The following is a 25,740-nucleotide window of genomic DNA, read 5'->3' on the forward strand; positions in this document are numbered from 1 at the left end:
GGAGGGTATGACAAGCAAAACGTTACTAATTTTGGATTTTGTCTTTATATTTTTTACTTGTTTTGTTTTACGGCATATCAACCCTTTAATGCTGAATCTGGTCAATTTGGAAAAAGTGTTTTTGCTTCAAATTCTTTATATCTTTAAATATATTTATTCATGGTGTTTGGTTTGATTGTTTGGTTTTATGACACATCCACCCTTTTCAGGTAGTTTAATGCCAAATTCAGTAATTTTGAGAAAAGGTTGTATACTTCAAGTTCTTTATATCTTCAAATATTTATTCATGATGTTTGGTTTGGTTGTTTTGTTCAACTGCATATCAGCCTTTCTTGAGTTATTTAATGTCGAATCCAGTAATTTTGGTAACATTTTTGGTTCATCGATTTAGTTGGATTTAGAATTTACCCTCGTCTATTCATTCCTAAAATTCTCAATAACTACTCATTACATTTTTCTGAAATTTTTCATGAAGTTTCAACTACCCAAGGGAGGAAATGTAACATTCTCAGATTTTTTATAAAAATTCTGTTTGCATCACAAGGGGGTCAAAATGGTCAAAAATAGCACTTTTCAGGACATAGAATATTTTCTGACCATTAGATTTTGCTGAAAATTACTCAAAAGCAAGATCACATGGACATACATCTGGAAACGTAATATTTGACTATGGGAAAATTGTGGTTGTGTCCCCATGGGGCAAAGGGGTCAAAATGCTCAAAAATAGCACTTTTCAGGACATAGAATATTTTCTGACCATTAGATTTTGCTGAAAATTACTCAAAAGCAAGATCACATGGACATACATCTGGAAACGTAATATTTGACCATGGGAAAATTCTGGTTGTGTCTTCAGGGGGTAAAGGGGTCAAAATGCTCAAAAATAGCACTTTTCAGGACATATAATCTTTTCCAACCATTAGATTTTGCTGAAAATTACCTAAAAGCAAGACCACATGGATATACATATGGAAACGTAATATTTGACCCTGGGAAAATTCTGGGACTTGACCCCCAGGGTGTTTTAGGGGTGAAAAAAACAGACCTTTTAGGGCTAATTTTTATCTTTCTCCTAAAATTCAACGTATTAGTCAGGGGACCATATAGTTTTTGCTGCAATATTTTTTCATGATGTTAGGTTTCATTATTCTGTTTTATGGCATATCAACCCTTTTCGGGTTATTTAATGCTGCATTCATTCATTTTGATAAAAGATTTTATGCTTCAGGTTCTTTGTATCTTCAAATATTTATTCATGGTGTTTAATTTGGTTTTGTATGGGAAAATCGTGGTTTTTGTTTTTGGTTTTACAGAACATGATTGAGTTTTGTGAAGAGAAAGGAGAAAATAACAATAGCATCAATGTTTGTTGCATTTTAGGTCAGGAAGCCAGTATCTTCGAACGGCCTAATCTGGTAGGACCAACATGGTCACTGAACCTTTTCGCTCCCCACCCCCACCATAGCCCACATGATTTTTGCCTTTTCCAGGAAGTCTTGCATCTTCAATAAGGATGAAGTCAACATCCAGAACCTCTACATTACTTTCTATAGCATTGTACTGAAGCACGTACTTGTACAAGGTGGAACGATAAAATTGTCGCCATAAAGAAAACTACAACTTTATTTTAAAACTTTTATTGAAAAAATTCAATTCAGCTAACTTGATTATGTAGTAGAACTAACATCTATTCAATGTAGCCGTATTCAACCTTAATCACCACTTTGATACAGGTCCGGAACTGGGAGCATGCCTTTTCCACAAGCGTCGGCAGGAGCTCGGCGAATACTCGGCGGATGGCAACAGTCGGGCTGACTTTGGTGTTATGGTAGGTCATGTTGGTGATGTTCTCGACCAAACAAAGTAGTCCAGCGGGTTCAGGTCGAGGGAGGAAAGGGCCAGTGAGAGAAGGTTATAAAGTTGTAGCACTCCTTCTGAAGCCAAGCCTGAGTCTCTTTGGACTTGTGGGCTGGTGCCAAGTCCTGCTGCCCCACCCAAGGCCTGATTGCACCAGGGAATCAGCACACTCTTCAGCACATCCCGGTACACTTTCAAGCCAACTTCGAAGACATGGCATGATGTGGCCCTCATTTGAAACCACATCAAAGATCATAACTGTGGCTGGAAACTTTGTTGAGCTGTGCATTCAAGTGTTGAACCGTCTGGATTTGCATTTTGAAGGTACTGGCAATGGTCCTGTTGTCATAACTTGGGTCAGTAGAGAGCATGAGTTGTATGGCAGTGCATCTCCAATCTTGCTCATTGAATATTGCGTCACTTTCAGACATGATAGAAAGCCAATATTGCTCTTGGGGTTTGTACCGAATGAACACTAAGGCAATGGCAGAAACACTAGAGGAAGACCTCCAACTGTAGTGGAATGGGGATAAAAATGAATAGTCACATTCAATACTGCCAAGACTAAGCTTGTTTCCTTCAATAATTACAAGAAACCTTCTCAACCACCAACAGCTATGGCTAAAGATACATTACCTGGAAGTCAAACTCCTTGGCTTAACGTTCACAGGGAACATGAATTGGAACAGATACACCAAGAGCATTGCTAAGGCTATTGAAAAGAAGGTGGGCTCTCTCTACCGTGCTACAAAGTTAATTACGCCTGAAAGTATCCTGTACCTCTACAAGGTCACCATTTGCCCATGTATGGAGTATTGATGTCAAATTTGAGCTGGTGCATTTCCTACTAGTCTCTTACTTCTGGATAGGGTTCAAAAGAGAGTCACCAACCTGATAGGTCCTGAACTGTCATCTAAGCTTCAACCTCTGTCCCATCAATGAAATGTTGCATTCCTCTGACTGTTTTACAAGTATTTTAATAGCGGATGCTCCAACGAACTACTAGCCCTTGTACCCCCTCGACGTAAATACCTCTGACAAAACCGACAAGCAGCAAAGTCCCACCCCTACACAGTAAAGATCTCTAGATGTAAGAAAGCCTTTTACTCTAATAGTTTCTTCCCCAGAACTGCTAGACTTTGGAATTCCCTTCCAGTTTCCTGCTTCACCAACTGTATTGACATGCAGAAGTTCAAGTGTAATGTGAACAGACATCTTGCTGCTCAAGTTGCTACATAGTATCCCTGCAACTTATGTCTCCAATAGTAGCTCCCTACACCAAAGTGGCACTGTGCATTGTTTGGGGTGAAAATTGAATAAAATGAAAAAGAAAATCGGTTTTCATCAAACAGAAATGGAATCATGTTGTCTTTTTTAGTGCGACTATTTTATCGTTCTATCCTGTATGTGAAAGCTCACTATTGGTTCATGACGACATTTACAGTGATTAAGATGAAATCAGTCAAGCAGATCGAATTCGCTCATCTGATCCAACGTATTGATTTCACACCTGTCTGACCCAGTAGCATTTCTTTCCACTTCCAGTCAGATATGACATTCCAATTACATTCCGATTGCACATTAAGACGATTTGCTTCGGTTTCAAGAAAATCACCTCTAACCACTAAAAAATAAAACCCGCTTGAAAGCAGTGCCTGCTGTATAAACTGCGGTCAACCAAAATTTGCAACTTTTTACGGCAACATTGATCACTCTCAGCCTGCTGTAACGTGCTTGTTACATTTTAACGCAGACCCGACATTGTGTATAAAAGTTGCGCAAAGAAACAAAGAAAATAAATCTGACACAAATTTTTCTTTCTGTCGAAAGACAAGGGTTAGTGCATCTGCCACTAGTCTCTTGCTCCTAGATAGGGTTCAAAAATAAGTCACCAACCTAATAGCTCCTGCTCTGTCGGTCAAATTCCAACCTCTATTCCATCGCTGAAATGTGATATCCCTGTGCCTATTTTACAAGTAAGAGTAAGTACTTGGACAAATTCCAAACACTAGTAACCCGTGGACGTAAATACCCCCGACAAACTAGACAAGCAGCAAAATCGCACCTCTACACTGTAGAGATCCTTAGATGCTGTAAAGCCTTCTACTCACATAGCTTCTTCCTTTGAACTGCTAGACTTTGGAATTCCCTCCCAGGCCCTTTATTTCCTGACTGTACTGACATGCAGAAGTTCAAGTGTAATGTGAACCGACATTTTGCTGCCCAACTCCCTACATAGTATCCTGGCAAATCCGGTTGTAAACAGTAGTCCCTTATAACTTAATGGCACTGTGTTTTGTTTGGGATGAATAAACAGTAAAAAAACATAAAAATAAAAACAAAAAATTAGCAGTCGTTTCCTCACCAAATCACGGACACATATTTTTTTAAAACCAACAGGGTATGATCGCGTTCCTGTTTTTCCCTCTCTGAGTTAATTAACCGTTTTTTTAGTCTGCAGCTATAACCAGCTGTTATGTGTTTAGTTCCTTTGATGGCTTATGGTTGCCCTACAATCTTGTAAAAGTGTGGAGGATTAATGAGTCTTGCATTTTATTGAAAAGCTCCTTTTTCACCAACATGTGGTTAATCATCCCTGTTGTGCCGGCATGTGCTCCAAAATCCCTGTCGCACCAACATGTGCTAAAAAATCCCTGTCGCGCTGACATGTGCTCAAAAATCCTGTTGCGTCGACACATACTTTTCTCTTTCTTCTTCCTCTTTCCCAAATCTTACTGTGACGTTACACTCGCATTACAGCTTGGTCATTTGCATACGTGTCAGTGGCTCTGTTACACTGCCTTCTACATCTGCATCAACAATTTTCACCATCGCAGACAGGAAAGAATTCCCCAAGCAAAGAAAACACTTCTACTGTTACATAATAGATGGCCCTGTTCTAGATAGCGAGTACATCAACTAGTGTTAATGTTGACAAGGGTTAAACTAAGTGCAGGTTGAAGTGACACGAAGTTTCAGAAATAAACCAGTTCCCATGAAAGATGAACACAGAAAGAAATGTCATGTAAGGTAAGATGAAGTACAAACAGAACTAAAGTAGAGGAAAATAAAATAAACAGATGCCAGTCAGCATGGTTCATGACGTCATGGATATAGAGGTTGACAAAGAAACAAAGGTTTCAATCAGTTTATGACGCAACATAATGTTTTTTTACATAGGCATCACCATTTATCAAGGCCCAGAGGCCACTCGAGGATAACGGTTAAAGAGGCCACTCGAGGATAATGGTTAAAGAGTGTACAGTAGTCAATTGGACAATATCGTAATCGATAGTAAATGGAAATTCAGTAAATTTGTTAACTTAAGTGGAATGGCTACTCAAAAACTTGTTTACGTTGGATTTGAAGACAACCATATTGTAGTCAGCTGGAAAGCAGGAAAACGGAAGACAGTTCCACAGGTGTGCAGTTCTAAGAAAGAAGCTTTGCTCATGGAATCTACGCTTAGGTTTAGGCACAGATAAAGAGTGGGGGAAATTATTGATAGTTTTCAGCTAGATGAGTGTTTCTTGTGAAAGTTTGGTGAGGGAAGACCATAGATTGAAGCTCAGTCGAGCACTTGCCATGAAAATAACGATAAAGCAAAGACAAACTCGCGACATCTCTTCTGTGAGAAAGAGGTTGCAGGGAAGAGAAAAGGACATCTCCTACGAGGCTACAAAGTCCATTTTGAACTCTATCAAGGCAGGATAAGTCCTTTCTAGCAGCTCCTGCCCAGATGTGGCAACAGTACTTCATCCTTGGATGTACCTGGCTCTTATATAGATAGAGAATTGCATCAGCAGTGAGATATCTACTGGATTGATAGAAGGATCCCACCAATAATGCTACCCCCTTTGCCTTACTTTACCCTCGGGAGAGGCAAGTAACTAGTGACATTATTTTATCCGCATTGCCAGATCATCAAAGTTAAGCAACGTTGAGCCTGGCCAATACCGGATGGGTGACCATTTGGAAAGGCTAGGCGCTGTATGTACCGCAAGGTAAAATACCAGGTTGAGAAATTGGCACGGTCTATCTTTCTCTCGAGGGTAGATGAGACTCTCTTAAACCGCAGTAGGCACCCCATCTAGTGATGACATTACGATAAAAAAGTGCCTTTGATAGTCCTAGCGAGGCATCAAGTATTCAGCTACCGACAATATTTGAATTACACTACAAACTCGTGTAGTAAGTAGCTACGACCGCGTTGGATGGATGGGAATAATATGTTACATAATGGCTAACCCTATGTCGGATAGTGATTTCGAGTCTTGATAATGATCGAACTAAGTACAGTTCGAAGTGACACAAAGTTTAGGAAATTAAATAATTCCCATGGAAAGATGACAGGAAGATATGTCATGTAAGGTTAAGTGAAAGCAAAATAAAGTAAAAAAAAAAAAAAGAGAGACACCAATCAATATGACGTCAGCGATATTGATTTTTGTACCATTCAGGGCCCCTTTTTGGGGAGCTGGGTTTCTTCTACCGTACTGAAAAACGACTTTGTATCTAACTTTACCCTCATAGGGAAGCGAGGAGGGCTTCTTACTTATTAAGCAGCTATTACAGCTGATTGATTTGGTTTAGTCTTCCCCTCTACCTTCCTCTCTTTCAAACTAAACCACTTCATTATGATCACTGTAACTACTACTATTACTACCACCCCAACCACTACCACCACCACATTTCTTCCTCCTCCTCCTACTACTACTATTACTCCTACTAGTAATGTTAATAAACCACTGCTTGGTAAAAAAAAAAAAAAGAGAAAAAGATCAGATTATTGGAAGTCTGTCAATAGTTGAATGCATTCCCTGATAACTTGTACAATTACTGCTATCACGAACACACATACACATACAAATGCACACAACATACACACATATATACACATGCTAAAACACACACACACACACACACACTCACGCATGCACACAAGTGAGTGCGCACAGGCACATATACCAGTTTAATTCAAATGCATTAATTCAGCGTTAGGTTCAATTGTACAATAGGAACTGTTGGAATATATAGCTAACTTTTCACCAAATCTTTATATGGTAAAAGTACAGAATAGTTAACACCCGATAACTCGTAAAAGAAAAGAAAGGAAAATGAAAAGCAATTTATATCAAACGCATTATAATGAAATTCTCTACCTATCTCGCATGTTTTTTTGGTACTGGTACGAACAGGATTTCTTGTAAATGTCCGCTTGGGCTCGACCAGCACTTGACATAAACCGCCAGAATATGCTGCAAGCTGATCGAATTACAAAACGCTAGGAAACGAAACAGAAAATAACATTTATCAGATACTAAGTACAATTAAAACAACACGCGTGCGCGCGCGCACACACACACACACACACACACACACACACATAACGGTGAACCAAGTGCAAAAAAATACAAACAATTGCATTTAAAGTGACGGTTAGAATCTTAAAACGATCTCTTGGTTGGACCAATGGGAAAATGTTTGGCATCCGGTAGAATACCCCATCCCCAGCAAAACAAAGTGATAAGATAATTAAAATAAGCGGAAACCCAATGAATTCAAATTTAATTTATTGGTTTATACATGATTTAAATACAATAATAACCTAATGGAAGCTTCATGAATAAATAGTTTAATTTTTTGTATGAATAAGTATTGGGGGGGGTAAGGTTAGAGTTAGGTTTTTGTTTTTGAGATTAGGGTTTAGGTCTTGTTCCGGCGTCTCTAATATTATATCTAGGCTGATTAAATTCGTTGTTCCTATTTACAATGCCTCCCCACGGGACAGAGTTAGACACCAGGGTCGTTTTTTAACGTGGAGAGAAGGAACAAAAATTAAAAATTGTCTCAGTCGTGAAAAACTTCTCCTCCACTGACAGAGAACAAAAAATTGAAGTGCAGCATCTGAAAACCAGGTACTACACTTTGATCTCGACCCAAAGCCCAGATAGAAAAATAAATTAAATTCGTTGTTGTGTGCTCCATCTGGCCTTGTGCCTAATTTTTTTGTTCATTTTCCCTTTTTGTATTTTTTTTTATAGTGAATAAAAAATTTAATATCTCAAAGTGTAGTATCTGTTGCGACAGATGCTGCAATCAAAGACCATTGCCCCTGTGGCAATAAGTTTCTGGTCCATGTAGGGGCAGCCCTATATACCAAGAGGCAGCACCATCATCTCGCCCTCCTCCGTTCGGGGGGAGCTGGTCCCCATTCCCCTCCCCTTCCCCTTTCTCCACATTAAAAAGCGGCCTTGTGCATAATTTGCTCAGTGGGGAAGCAAATAAATACCATAAAAACGACTTAACATTTTTCGGTGTGTGTTAAGATAGAGTCGACTGATCGATTTTTTTTATGAATATGTTGTTTTAAGGAAAAACAATATTATGTACTTAATTGTCATGTCGAAAATAGTAATTTATCCAAACATTACGAAAATTCAGAGAGTAGAACAACTGCTATTGTGTTTTTAGTAAAAAAAAAAAAAAAAAAAAAGAAGAAAATAAGATAAAGTCTATCGCTATAGGCCGAAATGTCGGAAGCCATTACGGTGTAATCTAAATTTTGCGTTCGAGGTTATGCCCCCTGTGTGTGAACTCTTCATCGTCTACTTTATAACATCCAAGAAAAACGCAATTTTATCCAATTTTCCGTAAAAATTACCTTAAACTATGAATAACTTTCTACTCATTAATTTTCGTAATTTGCGTGATCTAAAGTTAGTTTTACTGGTAGTTTAAAATCAATAGATATTATTTTATTATTACTATTAGCAATGTGGGATTTTGTTTTAAACAAAAAAAAAAAAAAAAATGATAATTAAAGGAATCATTTTTGGCATAAAAAAAATAGACACAAATTTTTCCGATTCTGATACCTTAAAAAGTTCGATTTTTCTGATCCCTGATTCCTATTAAAGGTCCTATATATAACCTGCCTTGACAGAGTACAAAATAGACTTCGTGGCTTAGTGGGGGGGGGGGACGCCCTTTTCTCTACCCTGCAACCTCTCTCCCACAGAAGAGACGTTGCGAGCCTATCCTTGTTTTATCGTTATTCCCATGGCAGGTGATCGTCTGAACTCCCCTCTGATCTCTGGTCTCCCCTCACCAATCTTTCACGAAAAACGCCCGTCTAGCTGAATCCACTGTGAAAAATTTCCCCCACTCTATATCTGTGCCTAAATCAAAACGTGGATTCCATGAACAAAGCTTCTTTCTTAGAACTGCACGCCTGTAGAACTCTGTTCCGTCTGCCTGCTTCCCACCTGACTACAACTTGGATGTCTTCAAGCCCAACGTTAACAAATTCCTAATGAACCACCCCCTTAAGTAAACACTTCATCAAATCTCCACACTAACGTACTGTACTTGCAATAACCCTTATCCCTGAGTGGCTTCCGGGCCTTGATAATTGGTGACCACCGTGTAATATATATATATATATATATATATATATATATATATATTCAATATAGAGTTAGGTTTGTAATAATAATGCGAACTCTGCATGAATTAAAATATATTTAAGCTTACTTTATGACTGGGAAAGCCTCCCACCCCCGCTAATCTACATATATAAAAGCGAAAATGTGTGCTTGTTTGCTTGTGTGTGTGCGTTTTTGTGTATGTCCGCAAAAAGCTTTTTTCCGGGAAGCGATCAGTCGGCTCGCTCCTTAAAACTTTTTATATCACGTCTAAATCATAATATCTACGAGTTAACAATGGGGGTCGCCTGTCTATTTAATTTGCCATACTTTGAAAAGCTAAATATTCCACATTTTTGGATCGCAGCGTGTAGATTCGGCTTTTTTGTATAAAAGCGAAACTAATTTGAGCTTTGATCAATGCAGAGTTTCTCCTTATATCAGACAACTGCTATTCAATTTGGACAATAAAAAACTGCCCCGCAGTAAATAAAAAACTGCCCTGCAGTGAAAGTTAACTTGACGTCATTAAGTCATTAAGTGTGGGCACCTGCTAATTCTTAATTGTACTTAAAAAATTCAAACATGTTTCCGTTACTATTTCTTGCTGGCCGAGCTGTTAATGGTGCACGTTTTTTTCACACTTTATTTTCCAACTTTGCCTCAAGACTTCGGGTTTGATCCTTGCTACTTACCTACCAAAACTTTTTTTTACCCCCCCCGACACAAACACCCGTGGAAACGACTTTTTATTCTTTTGTTTTGATTTACCCAAAAGCACACACACCTGTAAACACCCGGGCAATACCGGGTACCCCCACTAGTCTATAATATAAATCTCACCTGTCGGTTTAAATATATGTATGTATGTATGTATGTTTGTATGTCTGCCTAAAACTGTCAACAAAGGCGAGTGATTTTCACAAGATCGATATTATTTTGAAGCTCGCCCCTTTGGATGACAAATATCGAAAAATTGGCTAAAAACATTAATTCCTTCACCCTCAGCTGGGCACTTTTCTACAGGGAGGGGTCGCTTTTTCTGCCGATATTTTCAAAAGTCATCCTCTCTTTTCGATTGACCAGCCTTAATTTAAACCTTTCCCACTTCCAGCTTCGCGATGGACGCAACGGCAAAGACGTCACACTTTTTTTTTTTCACGTTCTTTTTCTCCTTCGCGGTACGGGTTCGAGCCTGCCTGTTTACTACCACTTTTTTTTTTTTGGTCAACACACACCTCCAAACACTCAGGCAACGCCGGGCATCCAGGCTAGTCGTTAATAAATTTCACAATCCTTTTTTGAAGTCTATTCCTGACTTGACCATGTTTCAGTCATAAATATCTATGTCTTTGTCTAATCTCTGGTCAGTGATAAGCGCACCTGGTGACGACATACAAAATTGTCAATAGCCCTGACACATTCCTCTCTTGGCCCTGACCTGATTTTGACTGTGATGACTACGCCCCCTCTCACCCCACCCTCTTCAGTTCAGCAAGAGTCTGCGGGTTGTTTTCATATGCATTATCTTCAAGATAACTCCCAAATCTGATGGGAGGAGGGGGGCGGGCGATGTCTTGTAAGTGAGGAAAACAATGTCTTCAAATATTCAGACTTGGTCCATTAACCCTCATCCTTGGTATATTTGTTACTAGCATGTCGCCTGGCGTTGCCCGGTCGTAAAATACACATAAATATTATATTTTAATTCGTACAGAAACTGACACATGTGAATGCAAGGAACATGTTTTTTTCTAAACAATTTACTTCTTGTAAGTAAAAAAAAAAAAAAAAATACTCGGGCTAAGACCGAAACCAAAACTTAAAGACAATGAATCGAATACGATAACCATTACGCCAGCATGACATGACCTTTAAGAAGTGTTTTCAAAACTACTTATTCTTTAACATAAGAAATCTGTCATGTGAATAATTCACACATGCACATTCATGAAACAGTTGACAAACAGATAAAAATCCAATGACTCTTATGTACCAATTTTTATATCTTAGAAGGACTTTTTTTCCGGATAAAAACTGATAAAAAAGTTTTCCACGTGTCTGAATACCCGATACACCAAATTTCAAGTCTGTAGATTAAAAAACTAAAAGGAAAGAATAAACATCCGACTCCGCATTATTTATTTTTAGCAAATGAAAGGCATTTATTTATAGTTCTTTCAACAATAACTCATTTCATTATTTTTCAAAAGTGTTTTCACACACCCATGTGTTTTACAACGCTCTGCCATATAACATGTGCTTTTTAAAAGTCTCTCTCCCCATCAGCATATGTGGGCCATAGCCAGCGCTTTCTTATCCTTGCCCTCATCTTAGCACTTGGCTTCTCTCCTTGACTAAGTGGTGTATTTTTCTCTCCTTTTCTTGTCACGCAAGCTTGCACACACTTGTTACTTTGCATATCACTAAAACGGCTGCTGCTGCTGCTAATATTTTCGCTAGTCAGCTATCCTATGGCTGTTGCTGATTTTCTTTCACACCTGCCATACGCACTGTGTATCAAACTATGATACACTATGAATCAAATGCAATCTGTTTTGTGATAACACGTCCTTCGCCCAATCTATCTATCTATCTATCTATCTATAAAAGTGAATGTGTCTGTGTGTCTGTCTGTCTGTGTACATTTTCCTTCACAATAACTTTGTCAATTTTCAGTCTACAGATTCGAAATTTGATATACAGGGTACTGATATTTAGGAAAATCGATGTGATCGGTTTTCGGACAGAAATTTAGCTATTAAGGGGGCAAAGTTCAACGATTTGACCTTTGAGAACTCTACCAAACTCCTCCGACAATTTTGGGCCTAAACACTTGAAACTTTAGATATAGGTTCCTTGGACATGGATCTAACTTAATAACTTGATTTGGGCCCAAAACAATAAATATTAAGGGGTCATAATAAGGGTCAAATTTTAAAAAATTGATTTTTTTTTTTTTTGCTTAGCATACACCTCCAAACACCCGGGCAACGCCAGGCACCCATGCTAGTAAAAAGTGAACGTGTTTGTGTATCTGTCTCTCTGTGTATCTGTCTGTCTGTGTGTGTACATTTCCCTACGCAATAACTCTGTCAATTTTATGTCTACAGACTCGAAATTTGATATACAGGGTATTGAGATTTGGGAAAATCTTTGCAATCCGTTTTCGGCCAGAAATTTGGCTGTTAAGGGGTCAAAGTTCAACGATTAGACCTTTGAGAACTCTACCAAACTCTTCTGCCAATTTTGAATATAAACAATTAAAATTTTAGATATAGGTTCCTTGGACATAGATCTAACTTAATAATTTGATTTGAGACCAAAACAATAAATGTTAAGGGGGCATAATAGGGGTCAAAGTTAAAAAAAATTTGACTTCTGCGGTCTCTACCAAATTACTCAGACAATTTCTGGTCTAAATATTTGAAATTTGACATAAAGGGTATTCAGAGATAGGGTAAGCTTTTTAATCGATTTGGGTCGAAAATTTTTAGTTACCAATATATAAATTATGTATGTCTGTTTGCATGTCTGCCTAGAACTTTCGACAGAGGTGATGGATTTTTACAAGATCAGTATCGTTTTGAAGTTCGACCTTTCAGACGACAAATATTGAATAATTGGCTACAAACATTAATATCTTCACCTTCAACTGGGCACTTTTCTACAGGGGGGGGCGCTTTTTTCGCTGATATTTTTGAAAGTCATCCTCTCCTTTCGATTGTATAGCCTTAATTTAAACCTACGTCACTTCCGGTTTGGTGGTGGTCGTAACAGCAAAGACGTCAGGTTTTTTTTCCTGTTCTTTTAAGATCAGTATCGTTTTGAAGTTCGACCTTTCAGACGACAAATATTGAATAATTGGCTACAAACATTAATATCTTCACCTTCAACTGGGCACTTTTCTACAGGGATGGGGCGCTTTTTTCGCTGATATTTTTGAAAGTCATCCTCTCCTTTCGATTGTATAGCCTTAATTTAAACCTACGTCACTTCCGGTTTGGTGGTGATCGTAACAGCAAAGACGTCAGGTTTTTTTTCCTGTTCTTTTCCTCTTTTGCGGTATGGGTTCGAGCCTGCCTTTCTACTACCACTATTTTTTTTTGCTCAACACACACCTCCAAACACCGGGGCAACGCCGGGCTGAAATGCTAGTCTGTATATAAGATTGAGTGACATGTGAGAAAGATGTAAGTAAAAAAAATACTCGAGCTGAGATCGAAACCAAAACCTAAACAAAGTGAGTTAAGTACGATAACCATTAGACTAACTTGACATGATCTTCAAAATGTGTTTTCAAAACCAACTTATACTTAACATAAAGAGGTTGTCATGTTTCACGACTGCGCATGCGCAGTCGTGAAAAACTTGAAAACAGATAAAAGTCTGATCACTCACGCATACCAATTTTTCAATTTTGACCTTTTAGCAACCCTTTTTCCAGATGAAAACCGATTAAAAAGTTTTCCACATATCTGAATGCCCTATATACCAAATTTCAAGTCTGTAGATAAAAAATTTGTTGAGTATATAGGTTGAGAAGTGTCCTCACACACACACACACACACACACACACACACACACACACACACACACACACACACACACACACACTCTCTCTCATTTTTATAGATATACTAGATAAAAGACATATTCGCCGTTGCCCAGTCGTTAAATATGTATAAATATCATATTTTAATCAATGCAGAATTTTTATTTATTATAAACAGAAATACTGTAAGTATTAAACGTAATGTTAAATTCTTTTTAAAAAAAATAAAGTAAAAAAAAAAATCGAAAAAGAAACTGAAACATGTGCATGCAATTATCCTGTTTTTTCTAAACAGTTCACTTCTTGTAAAAAAAAAAAAATAATACTCATGCTGAGTTCGAAACCCAAACCTAAAGACAGTGAGTTAAGTACAATAACCATTACACCAGCTTGACATGGTCTTTTAAATAGTGTTTTCAAACCAACTCATGCTTAAGATAAGAAAGCTGCCATGCACAACCGTGAAACAGTTGAAAAATATAAAAATCCGGTGGTCTCCCACATACTAATTTTTCAATTTTGACCCCTTTGCAGCCCTTTTTTTTCCAGATGAAAACGGATTAAAAACTTTCCACCTCTTTAAATATCCTATATATCGAATTTCAAGTCTATAGATCCAAAACTCGTTGAGTATAAAGGTTGAGAACTGTCCTCACACACACACACATTCTCACTTTTATATATAGATTTCATGCGTGGCATTTATTTTGGGTCATCTTGTATGTGTAATGTTTTCATTAATGTGTAATCTATAATATAAATCTCACCTGTCTGTTTAAATGTATGTATGTGTGTATGTATGTATGTATGTATGTATGTATGTATATATGTATGTCTGCCTAAAACCTTTGACAGAGGCGACGGATTTTCATGAAATTGGTATCACTTTGAAGCTCGATCCTTCGGATGACAAATATCGAAAAATTGGCTAAAAACATTAATTCCTTCACCCTCAACTGGACACTTTTCTACAGGAAGGGATTGCTTTTTTCGCCAATACTTTCGAAAGTCATCGTCTCTTTTTGATTGACTAGCCTTAATTTAAACCTTTGTTACTTCCGGGTTGACGATCGATGCAACAACAAAGATGACACATTTTTTTCACATTCTTTTCCTCCTTCGCAATACAGGTTCAAGCCTGTTTGCCTATTACCATTTTTTTTGTTTGCTCAACACACACCTCCAAACACCCCGACAATGCCAGGCACCCAGGCTAGTCAAATATAGAAAGAGATTTTTTGTGTTCATACTGCCTGTCATTTTATTCTCTTCATCACCGCTGTTTCCCTTAGTTGGAAGTCTTGTCTCTCTTATTATCTCCCTTTGTTTATGAATATCCCATAATCCTTTGCTTGTGCTCAATAAAGTTTCTTCTCTCTATCCATCCACACATGCCGTATATTTCCTCTTTTGAAGTTCTATTTATTTCTTATCTTTTTCACTGACTTCGCTGCGTTGTCGTTGATCGTCTCGTTTGTTTAGCTAAGATAAATAAAACTTTTCACGCAAGAAAGACACAAGGAGACATTTGCTGAGTTTTCTTCATATCTTTCATACATATTGAAAAGAATTTTCTCCAGAGAGAGAGAGAGAGAGAGAGAGAGAGAGAGAGAGAGAGAGAGAGAGAGAGAGAGAGACTAATATTATCGTAGTTAGTTATTTACTTCTTAAATCTAAATTTCGAATTTATTGCAATGAGTGGCACAAGCAGAAAATGACATCGGTAAAATTTGATGAGATTATCAGTTTTCTACCTCATGGGTCTCCAAACCACAGCTCACAAGCCAAATCTGGCTTGCCAAAATCTTTAATCTGGACAGCGGAACTCTTACAGAAAACATAAAAATATTAAGGAAAAATTAAAAAAAAAAATGGAAATGTGTGAAAATAGTTTTGTGGTTTTTCTTTTTATTTCGAAAATAATTAAAAGAATGAGGTTTTTGAGAATTGGTTTCATTAAAAAAACAAAACTAATGAGCAACAGTAAAAAACATGTCCAGGTCATTTTTTTTTTTAATATTTTGGTCTGCATAGTTCTAAAAAGTCAGCAATATGGTCTGTTGTTTGAAAACTTTGGAGATGCCTGTTCAACATCATTGGCTGTGTCTTGTTCACATGGCTTCTACCAGGAGACTGACTTTATTTTTCTCTTACTCAAAAAACGTCATTCGTCATTGTTGAACTCCTGTTTTGTCTATGGCTTTTGGCCTCTGCCGCCTGCCTCAATTTTACGTCATTCGTCTCTAGGATCGATTCTGTTTGCAGATTAAAGGTATCCTGACATGTTATGACACTAATACTTGTTAGGAAGACTATCTTGGTTTGACTATACTGTGGAGACGTTTTTAGAACGGCTATTATGTCTAAAAACAAAAACAAAACAAAAACATATGCATAAAGAAATGAAACACACTTGTTATTAGTAGTAGTACAGGGTGGAATGATAAAATTGCTGCACTAAAAAAGACAACATGATTCCATTTCCGTTTGATAAAAACCGATTTTTTTTTCTTGTCACAGATCAAGGCCGCCAACCCCCAATATTTCCTCCTGTATCAGAATACACGCTATGTGATATACAAATATCTGTACGTGATGTTGCCAAGCTAATCAAAAACCTTGATTCCAGTAAAGCAATCGGCCCTGACGGTATTCCAATTATAGCACTCAAAAAACTTCAACCAGAACTAGCGCCCATACTTACAAAACTGTTTAAACGTTGTCTTAAGGAGAATTGCTTCCCATCACCCTGGAAAATCTCATCAGTATGCCCTGTATTTAAGAATTCAGGTGATCGTTCATTTCCCTCTGAGTACAGGCCAATAAGTCTCCTGTGCGTCATGAGTAAGTTGCTGGAATCTGTGTTAAATAGAGAAGTAATCAACCACCTCAGCAAAAATAACCTTCTTAGTGACACACAATATGGTTTCCGTTCTGCTAGATCTACAGCAGATGTGCTTACAGTTATATCTCATAGAATTAGCGAATCTCTCGACAGAGGCAACTTTTCTAGGGCAATTGCTCTTGACATATCAAAGGCCTTTGATAGGGTATGGGATAAAGGTTTACTTCACAAGATCTTCAGCTATGGTATAGCTGGAAATGTCTTCTCAATTATTAAATCATTTCTCTCTGACAGGTTCATAAGAGTAGTAGTTGATGGGCAAAAATCAGAAGCTCACAGTATAAATGCTGGAGTCTCTCAGAGGTCCATCCTGGGCCCAACTCTTTTCCTGATCTACATTAATGATCTTCCAAATCACATCATTACATCATTCGTAGACATTTTTGCTGATGACATTACCATCTATGGTAGCACATTTAAGACAGTAAACGACCAAGTTCTCTCTCCTCTGATCTTGATCACATTGTACAATGGGGAAAGGAGTGGCTGGTTACTTTTAATGCATCTAAAACCAAGCTTCTATTTTTACATCATCAACGTTCTGATCCCCATCTGGCATCAATTAAAATGAATGGCTCTCGTCTTGGGGAGGCTTCAAGTTTTGACAGGTTTCTGGGTTTGACCTTTACTCCTGATCTTAAATGGAATACGTACATCAAATCTGTTGCCAAGGCCGCTGGAAAAATGGTCGGATCCTTCTATCGATCCAGTAGATATCTCACTGCAGATGCAATTCTCTATCTATATAAGAGCCAGATACGTCCAAGGATGGAATACTGTTGCCACATATGGGCAGGAGCTGCTAGAAAAGACTTGTCCTGCCTTGATAGGGTTCAAAATAGACTTCGTGGCCTGGTGGGAGATGTCCTTTTCTCTTCGCTGCAACCTCTATCTCACAGAAGAGATGTTGCGAGTTTGTCTCTGCTTTATCATTATTTTTATAGAAAGTTTTCGACTGAGCTTCGATCTATGGTCCCCCCTCGCCAAACTTTCACAAGAAACACTCGACTAGCTGAAAACACTATCAATAATTTCCCCCACTCTTTATCTGTGCCTAAACCTAAACGTAGATTCCATGAACAAAGCTTCTTTCTTAGAAGTGCACGCCTGTGGAATTGTCTTCCGTTTTTCCTGCTTTCCAGCTGTCTATAATATAGTTGTCTTCAAGACCAACGTGAACAAGTTTCTGATGAGCCGTTCCACTTAAGTTAACAAATTTACCGAACTTCCATTATTATCGATTACTATATTGTTCTTTTGACTACTGTACACTCTTTAACCCTTATCCTTGAGTGGCCTATCGGCCTTGATAAGTGGTGACGCCTATTAGCCAGTTGTGTACAAATCCCAAGATTGATAGGAGCTTTCTATCATGTCTTCAAGTGACACAATGTTCAACAAGATGCGCTGCTGTACAACTCATGCTCTCTACCGATCCAAGTTATGACAACAGGACCATTGCCAGCACCCCCAAAATGCATCGCTGGATTGCCATGAATAACAGGGACATATCCAGGATGATGAAAACAAAGTTTCTGGCCATAGTTATGGTCTTTGATGCGGTTTCAAGTGAGGGCCACATCATGCCACCTCACATCTTTGAAGTCAGCTTGAAAGTCAACACCGAAGTATACTTGGATGTGCTGAAGAGTGGGGTGATTCCCTGGTGCAATCAAGTGGCTGCTGGCAGACCCTGAGTGTGGCAGTAGGACTCGGCGCCAGCCATAAATCAAAATAGACCTATGCTTGGCTTCAAAAGAAGTGCTACGACTTTGTACCTTTCTCGCACTGGCTCCCTTCCTCCTCAAACCTGGATCCGCAGGACTACTTCATTTGGTTATATGTCAAGAACATCACTAACATGATCTCCCACAACACCAAAGCCAGCCTGATCGCTGCTATCTGCTGAGCTCCTGTCGGGGCTTGTGGAAAAGGCATGTTCCCAATTCCGGACCCATATCAGGGCTGTGATTGAGACTGCATTGAATAAATGTCAGCTTAATCAAGTTTCCTGAATTGATTTCTTCAATAAAAGTTTTAAAATAAAACTGTAGTATAGTTTTCTTTAGGGCGACAACTTTATTGTTCCACCCTGTATGCAATGAAAACTGTTGCACAAAAGGAAAAACAAAACCTTTTTTATAACAACAAAAGGGTTTATTTTATTACCTATACCAGGGATCTCCAAAGGGGACCATATTGCTGACTTTTTAGAGTTACGTGGTCCAAAGTAAAAAAAAAAAATTATAACTTGGACATGTTTTATTCTGTTTTGTTCAATAACTTTACATTTTAAAGAAACTGGTTCTCCCAAACCTTATTTTTTAAATAATTTTCTGAACAAAAAACAAAAAATCACCATATTTTCACACAGTTCCAATAAAAAAAAAAATTTCCTGAATATTCTAACGTTTTTCATAAGAGCTGTGCAGGCTGGATTAAAGACTTTGGTGGGCTGGATGTGGACCATGTGCCGTAATTTAGAGATCCCTGACTTATACCATTCGGTATTGGTAAAACAGTGTCCAAATGAAGAAAATTAAAAGTACAAAGCTTTTTTTTAAGCTGTCGAACATCTGTTAGCAGTTATGTTCAGAAGATAGTTGATGTTGGAGCAGCCATTGGACAGAAACAGGAAAGAGAAAGAGAGCGACAGAGAGGGGAAGGAGGGACGTCTTTCCTTATATCAGGGTTCTCTCTGCTGACCGACCGTGATTCACCATAGGGGCTAAAGTAGTTCTTGAAGGGACTGATGAAATCAATGCGCCCTGCACGCTGATTGATTAATATGTAACCAAATCACCTAGCAGGGGTATTTCTCCGTGAAAGAAAATGTTTTTATTTACGACTGCTACATCCTTGCTTCTCTGGTAAGCTACAAACAACTGCTGATTGGAGATTTTGTTCAACTGAGAATCGATGAATAAAAACAACATTCACTGTCGCTGTTACTCCTAAAAAACTAACAATTTATCCTGTACTCTCCAAAACTCCAAAATTGCTTCTCCTCTAGTTTAGTGACAATAGTTGTGAGGGAAGCGACTTCAAAGATTGACGTCAATTAATTTAAGGAATGAACGGCTTAATCGAATAAGCATAGCCACACTTCTGTGGAATAGATAAAATAAACTTATCTAGTTTAAGAAGACGACCGAAAGTTGATACTCGTTGGTAGATGATGGTATTATGTCAAGGTCAAGATGGCCGGAGTGTCTGTTAAAATGATTATAGAAGAAAAAGAAGTAGGGTGAGGAGGGGAAGTAAAAACAACAAAAAAAGGAACCGAAAAGAAGCAGTAGCAACAAAAGAAGAAGATGAAGATAGATGAGGAGAAGAAGATGAAAGAAAAGGGGGGGGGGTAAAGAAAAAAGGAAAGAAGAAAAAGAAGAAATTAGAGCAGTAATAGAAGAAGAAGAAGAAGAAGAAGAAGGGAAGACAAAAAAATGAAGTTGATGAAAAGAAAAAATGAGGGGGAGGATGCGAAGAAAAAGAAAAGGAAGAATAATAATAAGAAGAAACAAATGATAAAGAAAAAGAAGAAAACGAAATAAAATAACGAAGGAATAAGAAAAAAAGGAAGTTGATGAAAGTAAAGGAAAGGAGAAGAAAAAATAAAAGGAAGAAGAAGAAGAAGAAGAAGAAGAAGAAGAAGAAGAAGAAGAAAACAGCAGCTTAAAAAACACCCTACTTTCGATCGCGTCTATTTTTTTAGATTTGCTGCAGCTTTTTCCAAACTATTTTTCTATTATATATTTTTTTTTTTTTGCGATTAAAAATATTTATTTAAAATAGAACGGCAACAAAATAAATGTTTATATGAACTTTTTAAACATGTAAAAAATTGAATTTTTAATAGATTCTTTTGTAAAAACTTTTAATAAACTTTTTTTTTGTAAAAAATAATTGAACTTTTAATCAACTTTTTTGCAAAAAATTGAACATTTAATGAACTTTTTTGTGCTTATGTAGAATAGTAATGTATTTATAGAGTTTTATCGTATGTTTTAATGTTAAAGAGTTCGCAAGATCCAGGGGAGATAACTGCAATCAATCATTTGGACTAAATAATTAAAATAAATCATTTTTAAGCACAAAATATCGGAACGCAATTGTGGCTGATTTTTTGTGAAAAATACATTTAACTCATCTACTGGATCATTTTTCAGACTTTTTTTTGAATTTTGACACGACAATTAACCTGAAAGGTGTTGGTTTAAAACATCACTATTTTATGCACGTAGGTGGCCATTTTCTTTTAGATAACTTTGTTATACTTAAATTATTGACTTGCCTGTTATAACCTCGTTTGTTTTATTTTAAACTAGTAGGCCACCCGACGTTGCCTGGTTGTAAAATACGCTTAAAAATGATAATTTAATTTATGCAAATTTCCTATTTGTTATTATTATCAATTCAATTCTCAATCAATTATTATATTTTACCCAATATATATATATATATATATATATATATATATATATATATATATATATATATATACATATACTCGTTTTTTTTATTCAAAAGCAATAGACTAGTGGATTCAACGAGGTTGTTAGATAGTGCTCAATAAAAAGAGCTGATAATACTTGTTTATTGTTATATAAACATGTTTACATCCCGCTGCTACAAACAGCCATTTGTTTCAGTCAAACAACAGATATCATCAGGCAGCGACTTGACTATTCAAATGTTCAATGAATAATCTGGGTATAATGAAGATTATTCATTGAACATTTGAATAGTCAAGTCGCTGCCTGATGATATCTGTTGTTTGATTGAAACAAATGGCTGTTTGTAGCAGCGGGATGTAAACATGTTTATATAACAATAAACATATATATATATATATATATATATATATATATATATATATATATATATATATATAGTAATGGTTTCCAAAGTTTTTAAAAAATGACCCCAGTGCTATCAACTGCAATTGAAACCAAGACATCCAACGATCCAGCCTTAATCGTTATTTAGTGCTTCAGACTTTGTCAACGTCTGAGATAACGCCAGATGGATAAAAAAAAAGACTAAAAATTAAACGTTAAGCAAAAAATGTATATATACGTATGCTTAGAATTTAGTAAATTTACTCCTGTCAAAAGTTATTTGTTTTCTTATTTTTTTCTCAATTTTCACCCTTTAGCAGCTATTTGTACTGGCTAAAAACAAAACCGAAGGTATTCTCAAGGTCCAAATACCCTATATATCAAGTTTCAAGTCTGTAAACCAAGTATTCAGAGGGAAGCTTAGTAGAAACTTTTTGCACACACCCACCGACAAGGTCACTTATGTTTGTTTCTTTGAATGCATTAACCTGCAAAATTTATTGTATATTTTACAAACTTCTTTCATCTGATGAGAAGAATTGCATTCTTCGAAACTCCATGAAATAAGGTTTTTCTTATTTATTTGTACTCCTTGTTGGCTAATTAAAATTTTGTAAACCTTTTTTACAGGTTTATAATGTTTTTTTGAAAGTTTGAATAAATTTTAAATTTTTTCACTCCTTACAAAGCATATCGCCACTTGCACATAAGGGGCTACTATTTGGGGCCATGTCTAGAGAGACTAGTGGTAGATGCACCAGCCCATATGTGGCAACAATACTCCATGCATCGGTGAATGGTGACCTTGTCAAGGCACAGGATACTCTCAGGCGTGAGTAGTCTTCTAGCTCAATAGAGGGAACTCACCTTCTTTGCATCAGCCTTTGCAGCATCCTCTATGTATTTGTTCCAGTTCATATTGCTTGCAAATGTTAAGCCGAGGAGTTTGAAGGTAGAATTCTCAGGTAGGGTGCTATTTGCCATAAATATAGGGGGGTTGGAGAGGCGTCTTGTGATTGTTGAAGGAGAGCAGCTTAGTTTTACTAGCATTAAATGTTACCATACATTTACGGCCACATTCCACTATAGTCTGGAGGTAATTTTCTAACAATTCTGCCATTCTCTTAGGTTTGTGTACATCTGTTCTTCCCTCATGCATATTATGGAGCGTTATATCATCAGCAAATATACCTATCTCGGACACAATATTATCAGGGAGGTCATTTATAAATATTAGGAATAATAATGGTTCAAGGATCGACCTCTGAGGCACTCCCACATTAATGTTAATTAATAACAAGATATTTTATATTATATAGATATATATATAGATATATATCCGGATGCTAGAATATTTTTTACCTAAATTCTATGTAATTATGCAGAATGTAGAAACTATGCATAAAAAGAAATAAGTTTAATAGTTAAATGTAACCAATCATCTAATAAGAAAATTTTTAACAAAATGAATGATTAATTAACGAATGCTTGTTTTAATGGAATATGTGAATTTGTTAACCTTCCTGAAGTTGCTCGCATATCCATGACTAAACATATTAAGAAATTCGTTTTAATAATTTTTAAATAGAAAAAGTAGATTTTTAATAGCAATGCCAGAGCGAGATAAAAACTCAACTTTATAGATTTGTTAAAAAAAAAAAATGACAACAGCAACAACAAAATCAAAGTTAATCGAGCCATCGTTTCTCAGTCTTTGAGAGATTAGTATTCTTTCTTAGACAATAGTGTATCTACCGGTGCACAGTAAAGATGGCACGGGAGAAAAAAATGACACAGTAAAAATGGCACAAATGAATAAATAGGAAACGAAGATGCCATTTTTTTTTATCTGTTCCATTTTTACCAAGATATACTAAAGAAGTGTGCTACAGCAAAACATCCTATCTATCTGTAATAGAAAATACTACTCACACAAGCGGCTGCACCTGTGTTTAGCCTGTCAGGTGACAAGATTGGAGTCAGGAAAAAGAAAAGAAAAACGTAATTTTGTAGATGGGTTCTTTATATACATGTGGCAGTAATTTGCATATGAGTGCGATAGCGGCTATTAGAAGAACGAATTGGAGAGAACAGGCAAACGAATTTTTTGACCGCCAATAGAGAGCATAGATGTTGACAATGTAAGTTAAAAACAGTTAATACAAATTGTGACGCTATTGCAAAAAAGTTATGAATGTTTTTTTTGTTTTTTTGCAAGCTGTTTTAGCCTTCCTTTTTCCAACGATCCTCAGTATGTATTCCAACGAATTAAATTTCAAACTGTCTGTTAAGGGAATGTCAAATCTGTCCATTTTAAAAATTTATTTTTACATATAACCCTTATCTTCAAGTGGCCTTAAATAATGATCTCCCCTCTACAAAAAAAAAAAAATGGATAACTTTTACATATACTTAATAACAGATTTTGATGGATCTGCTACTGGACCATTGGTTGTCAAATGGTTGGAGATGGCTGAACGTATTTGTAAATTGTGCAAAATAAAAGAGGCAGCAAAAATCACTCAAAATTCATTATACATATTTTGAATTCTAATGTTTAATTAAAAAAAAAGCAAAGAAAATTATTTTCGTGCCATAGATCGACCACGTATTTTAAACATTGCCTTTGTTTTTCATCAAATGAATCATTCTGAGAAAGTGTAAACGCCACAGGGAAGACAACCGAAGCATCAAAACTGAAGCTGGCTTGCAGGACACTATATATACAAATGTAGGCAAATTTGGGCATATTTTATTGGTTTTTAAATTTTGTTATGAATTGTCATAAAATTTTAACCAGAGAATAGTATTATAATCTACAAAAAGCTCCCAAATTTTCACGTAGTTTTGTCCAAGAGAACAAAAGATATGAGCATATATATATATATATATATATATATATATATATTTCTGTAAAAGTCTGAGGACGCTACAGACGGCCAAAAAAACGGCCGTGTAGCCGAAACAATAATGTAACTTAACAGAAAGATACAGTAATAAAAAATAAAACGCATATTTGCTCTACAACAGTATTGAGCACTTTCTTCAGTTTTTATTAATTACCATCTCCACTAAATATATATATATTTTTTTTTTTCATTTTATATATATATATATATATATATATATATATATATATATATATATATATATATATACACACACAATAAAACCCCAGGATACGGTGGCCCTAGGATACGTTTTTTTTCAGGTTACAATGTGGTATACAGTGTTTTTCCAGACTCTGGTTATGATATTTGCCCCGCCTTACAGTGTTATTTATAATATTATTTGATTATATACATGTGTATTATATATTGTACTGTATTTTGTTACTAATTTTTGATGCCGTATCCCATATCATCTTGGAATTACCCATTCCGTTTTTTTTCTCCATTATTCATCTTGACAAACATTCTACAAACAATATATGACCACCACCATACAATGCAGTTTCATGAAAATTTTTAGTTCTGCTATTTATATAATTTGCTAACTCATTTCTTTCCTCTGAAGAAAAGAATTTTGCATTCTTTGAAACTCCACGGAATGAGTATATATTAACCGTTTTTAAACCTGGCCCGGACCCTTCGGGGCCTGGGCAACAAGTGTCAAGCAAAGATCATATGTGGGCTCAACTCCACATATAAGACCTTGGTCAATGTAGGGGCAACCCTTCATACCAATTGTCACTATCCAGCTCCCCTACTCCCCTTCACTCCTCACATTAAAAATCGCCCTTGTGCCTAATTTGCTCGGTGGAGGAGCAAATAAATACCAACCGTCTTTATTTATTTGAGGTATTCTGTCGAAAAGTAAATTATTTTACATGTAAAATTTGGTTTACAGTTTTCATTTATGCTTCTTGTATTAAGCTTTACTTCCTACTGTCGCCGTATTGAGTTCTTTTATTTGGTTGGGAATAAACGTAAATACTTATATTATACTGAAGTTTACATTTGCCTTTGTCTAGTGAACCTCTCCTATTAACTGCATAATATATATATATATATATATATATATATATATATATATATATATATATAAAGATAGGTATGAGATACGTTCGAAAGCCAAAATTACAACACAATATTATGAAAAATAAACAAATATTTATTTGTTTAAAATGAATATAATTCGGAATTACACGCCTTCTTC

General features: G+C 36.5%; 1 protein-coding gene across 3 annotated transcripts in view; it reads left to right on the forward strand.

Annotated features, from left to right (window-relative positions):
* LOC145259843 (coiled-coil domain-containing protein 154-like) overlaps positions 1–25,740 on the forward strand; it is a 335,063-nt gene that overhangs the window by 70,674 nt on the left and 238,649 nt on the right. The window lies entirely within an intron of this gene.

Source organism: Euprymna scolopes, chromosome 35 (genome assembly GCF_053919585.1).
Source record: "Euprymna scolopes isolate OS-2025 chromosome 35, ASM5391958v1, whole genome shotgun sequence".
NCBI classification, from domain to species: Eukaryota; Metazoa; Mollusca; class Cephalopoda; order Sepiida; family Sepiolidae; genus Euprymna; species Euprymna scolopes.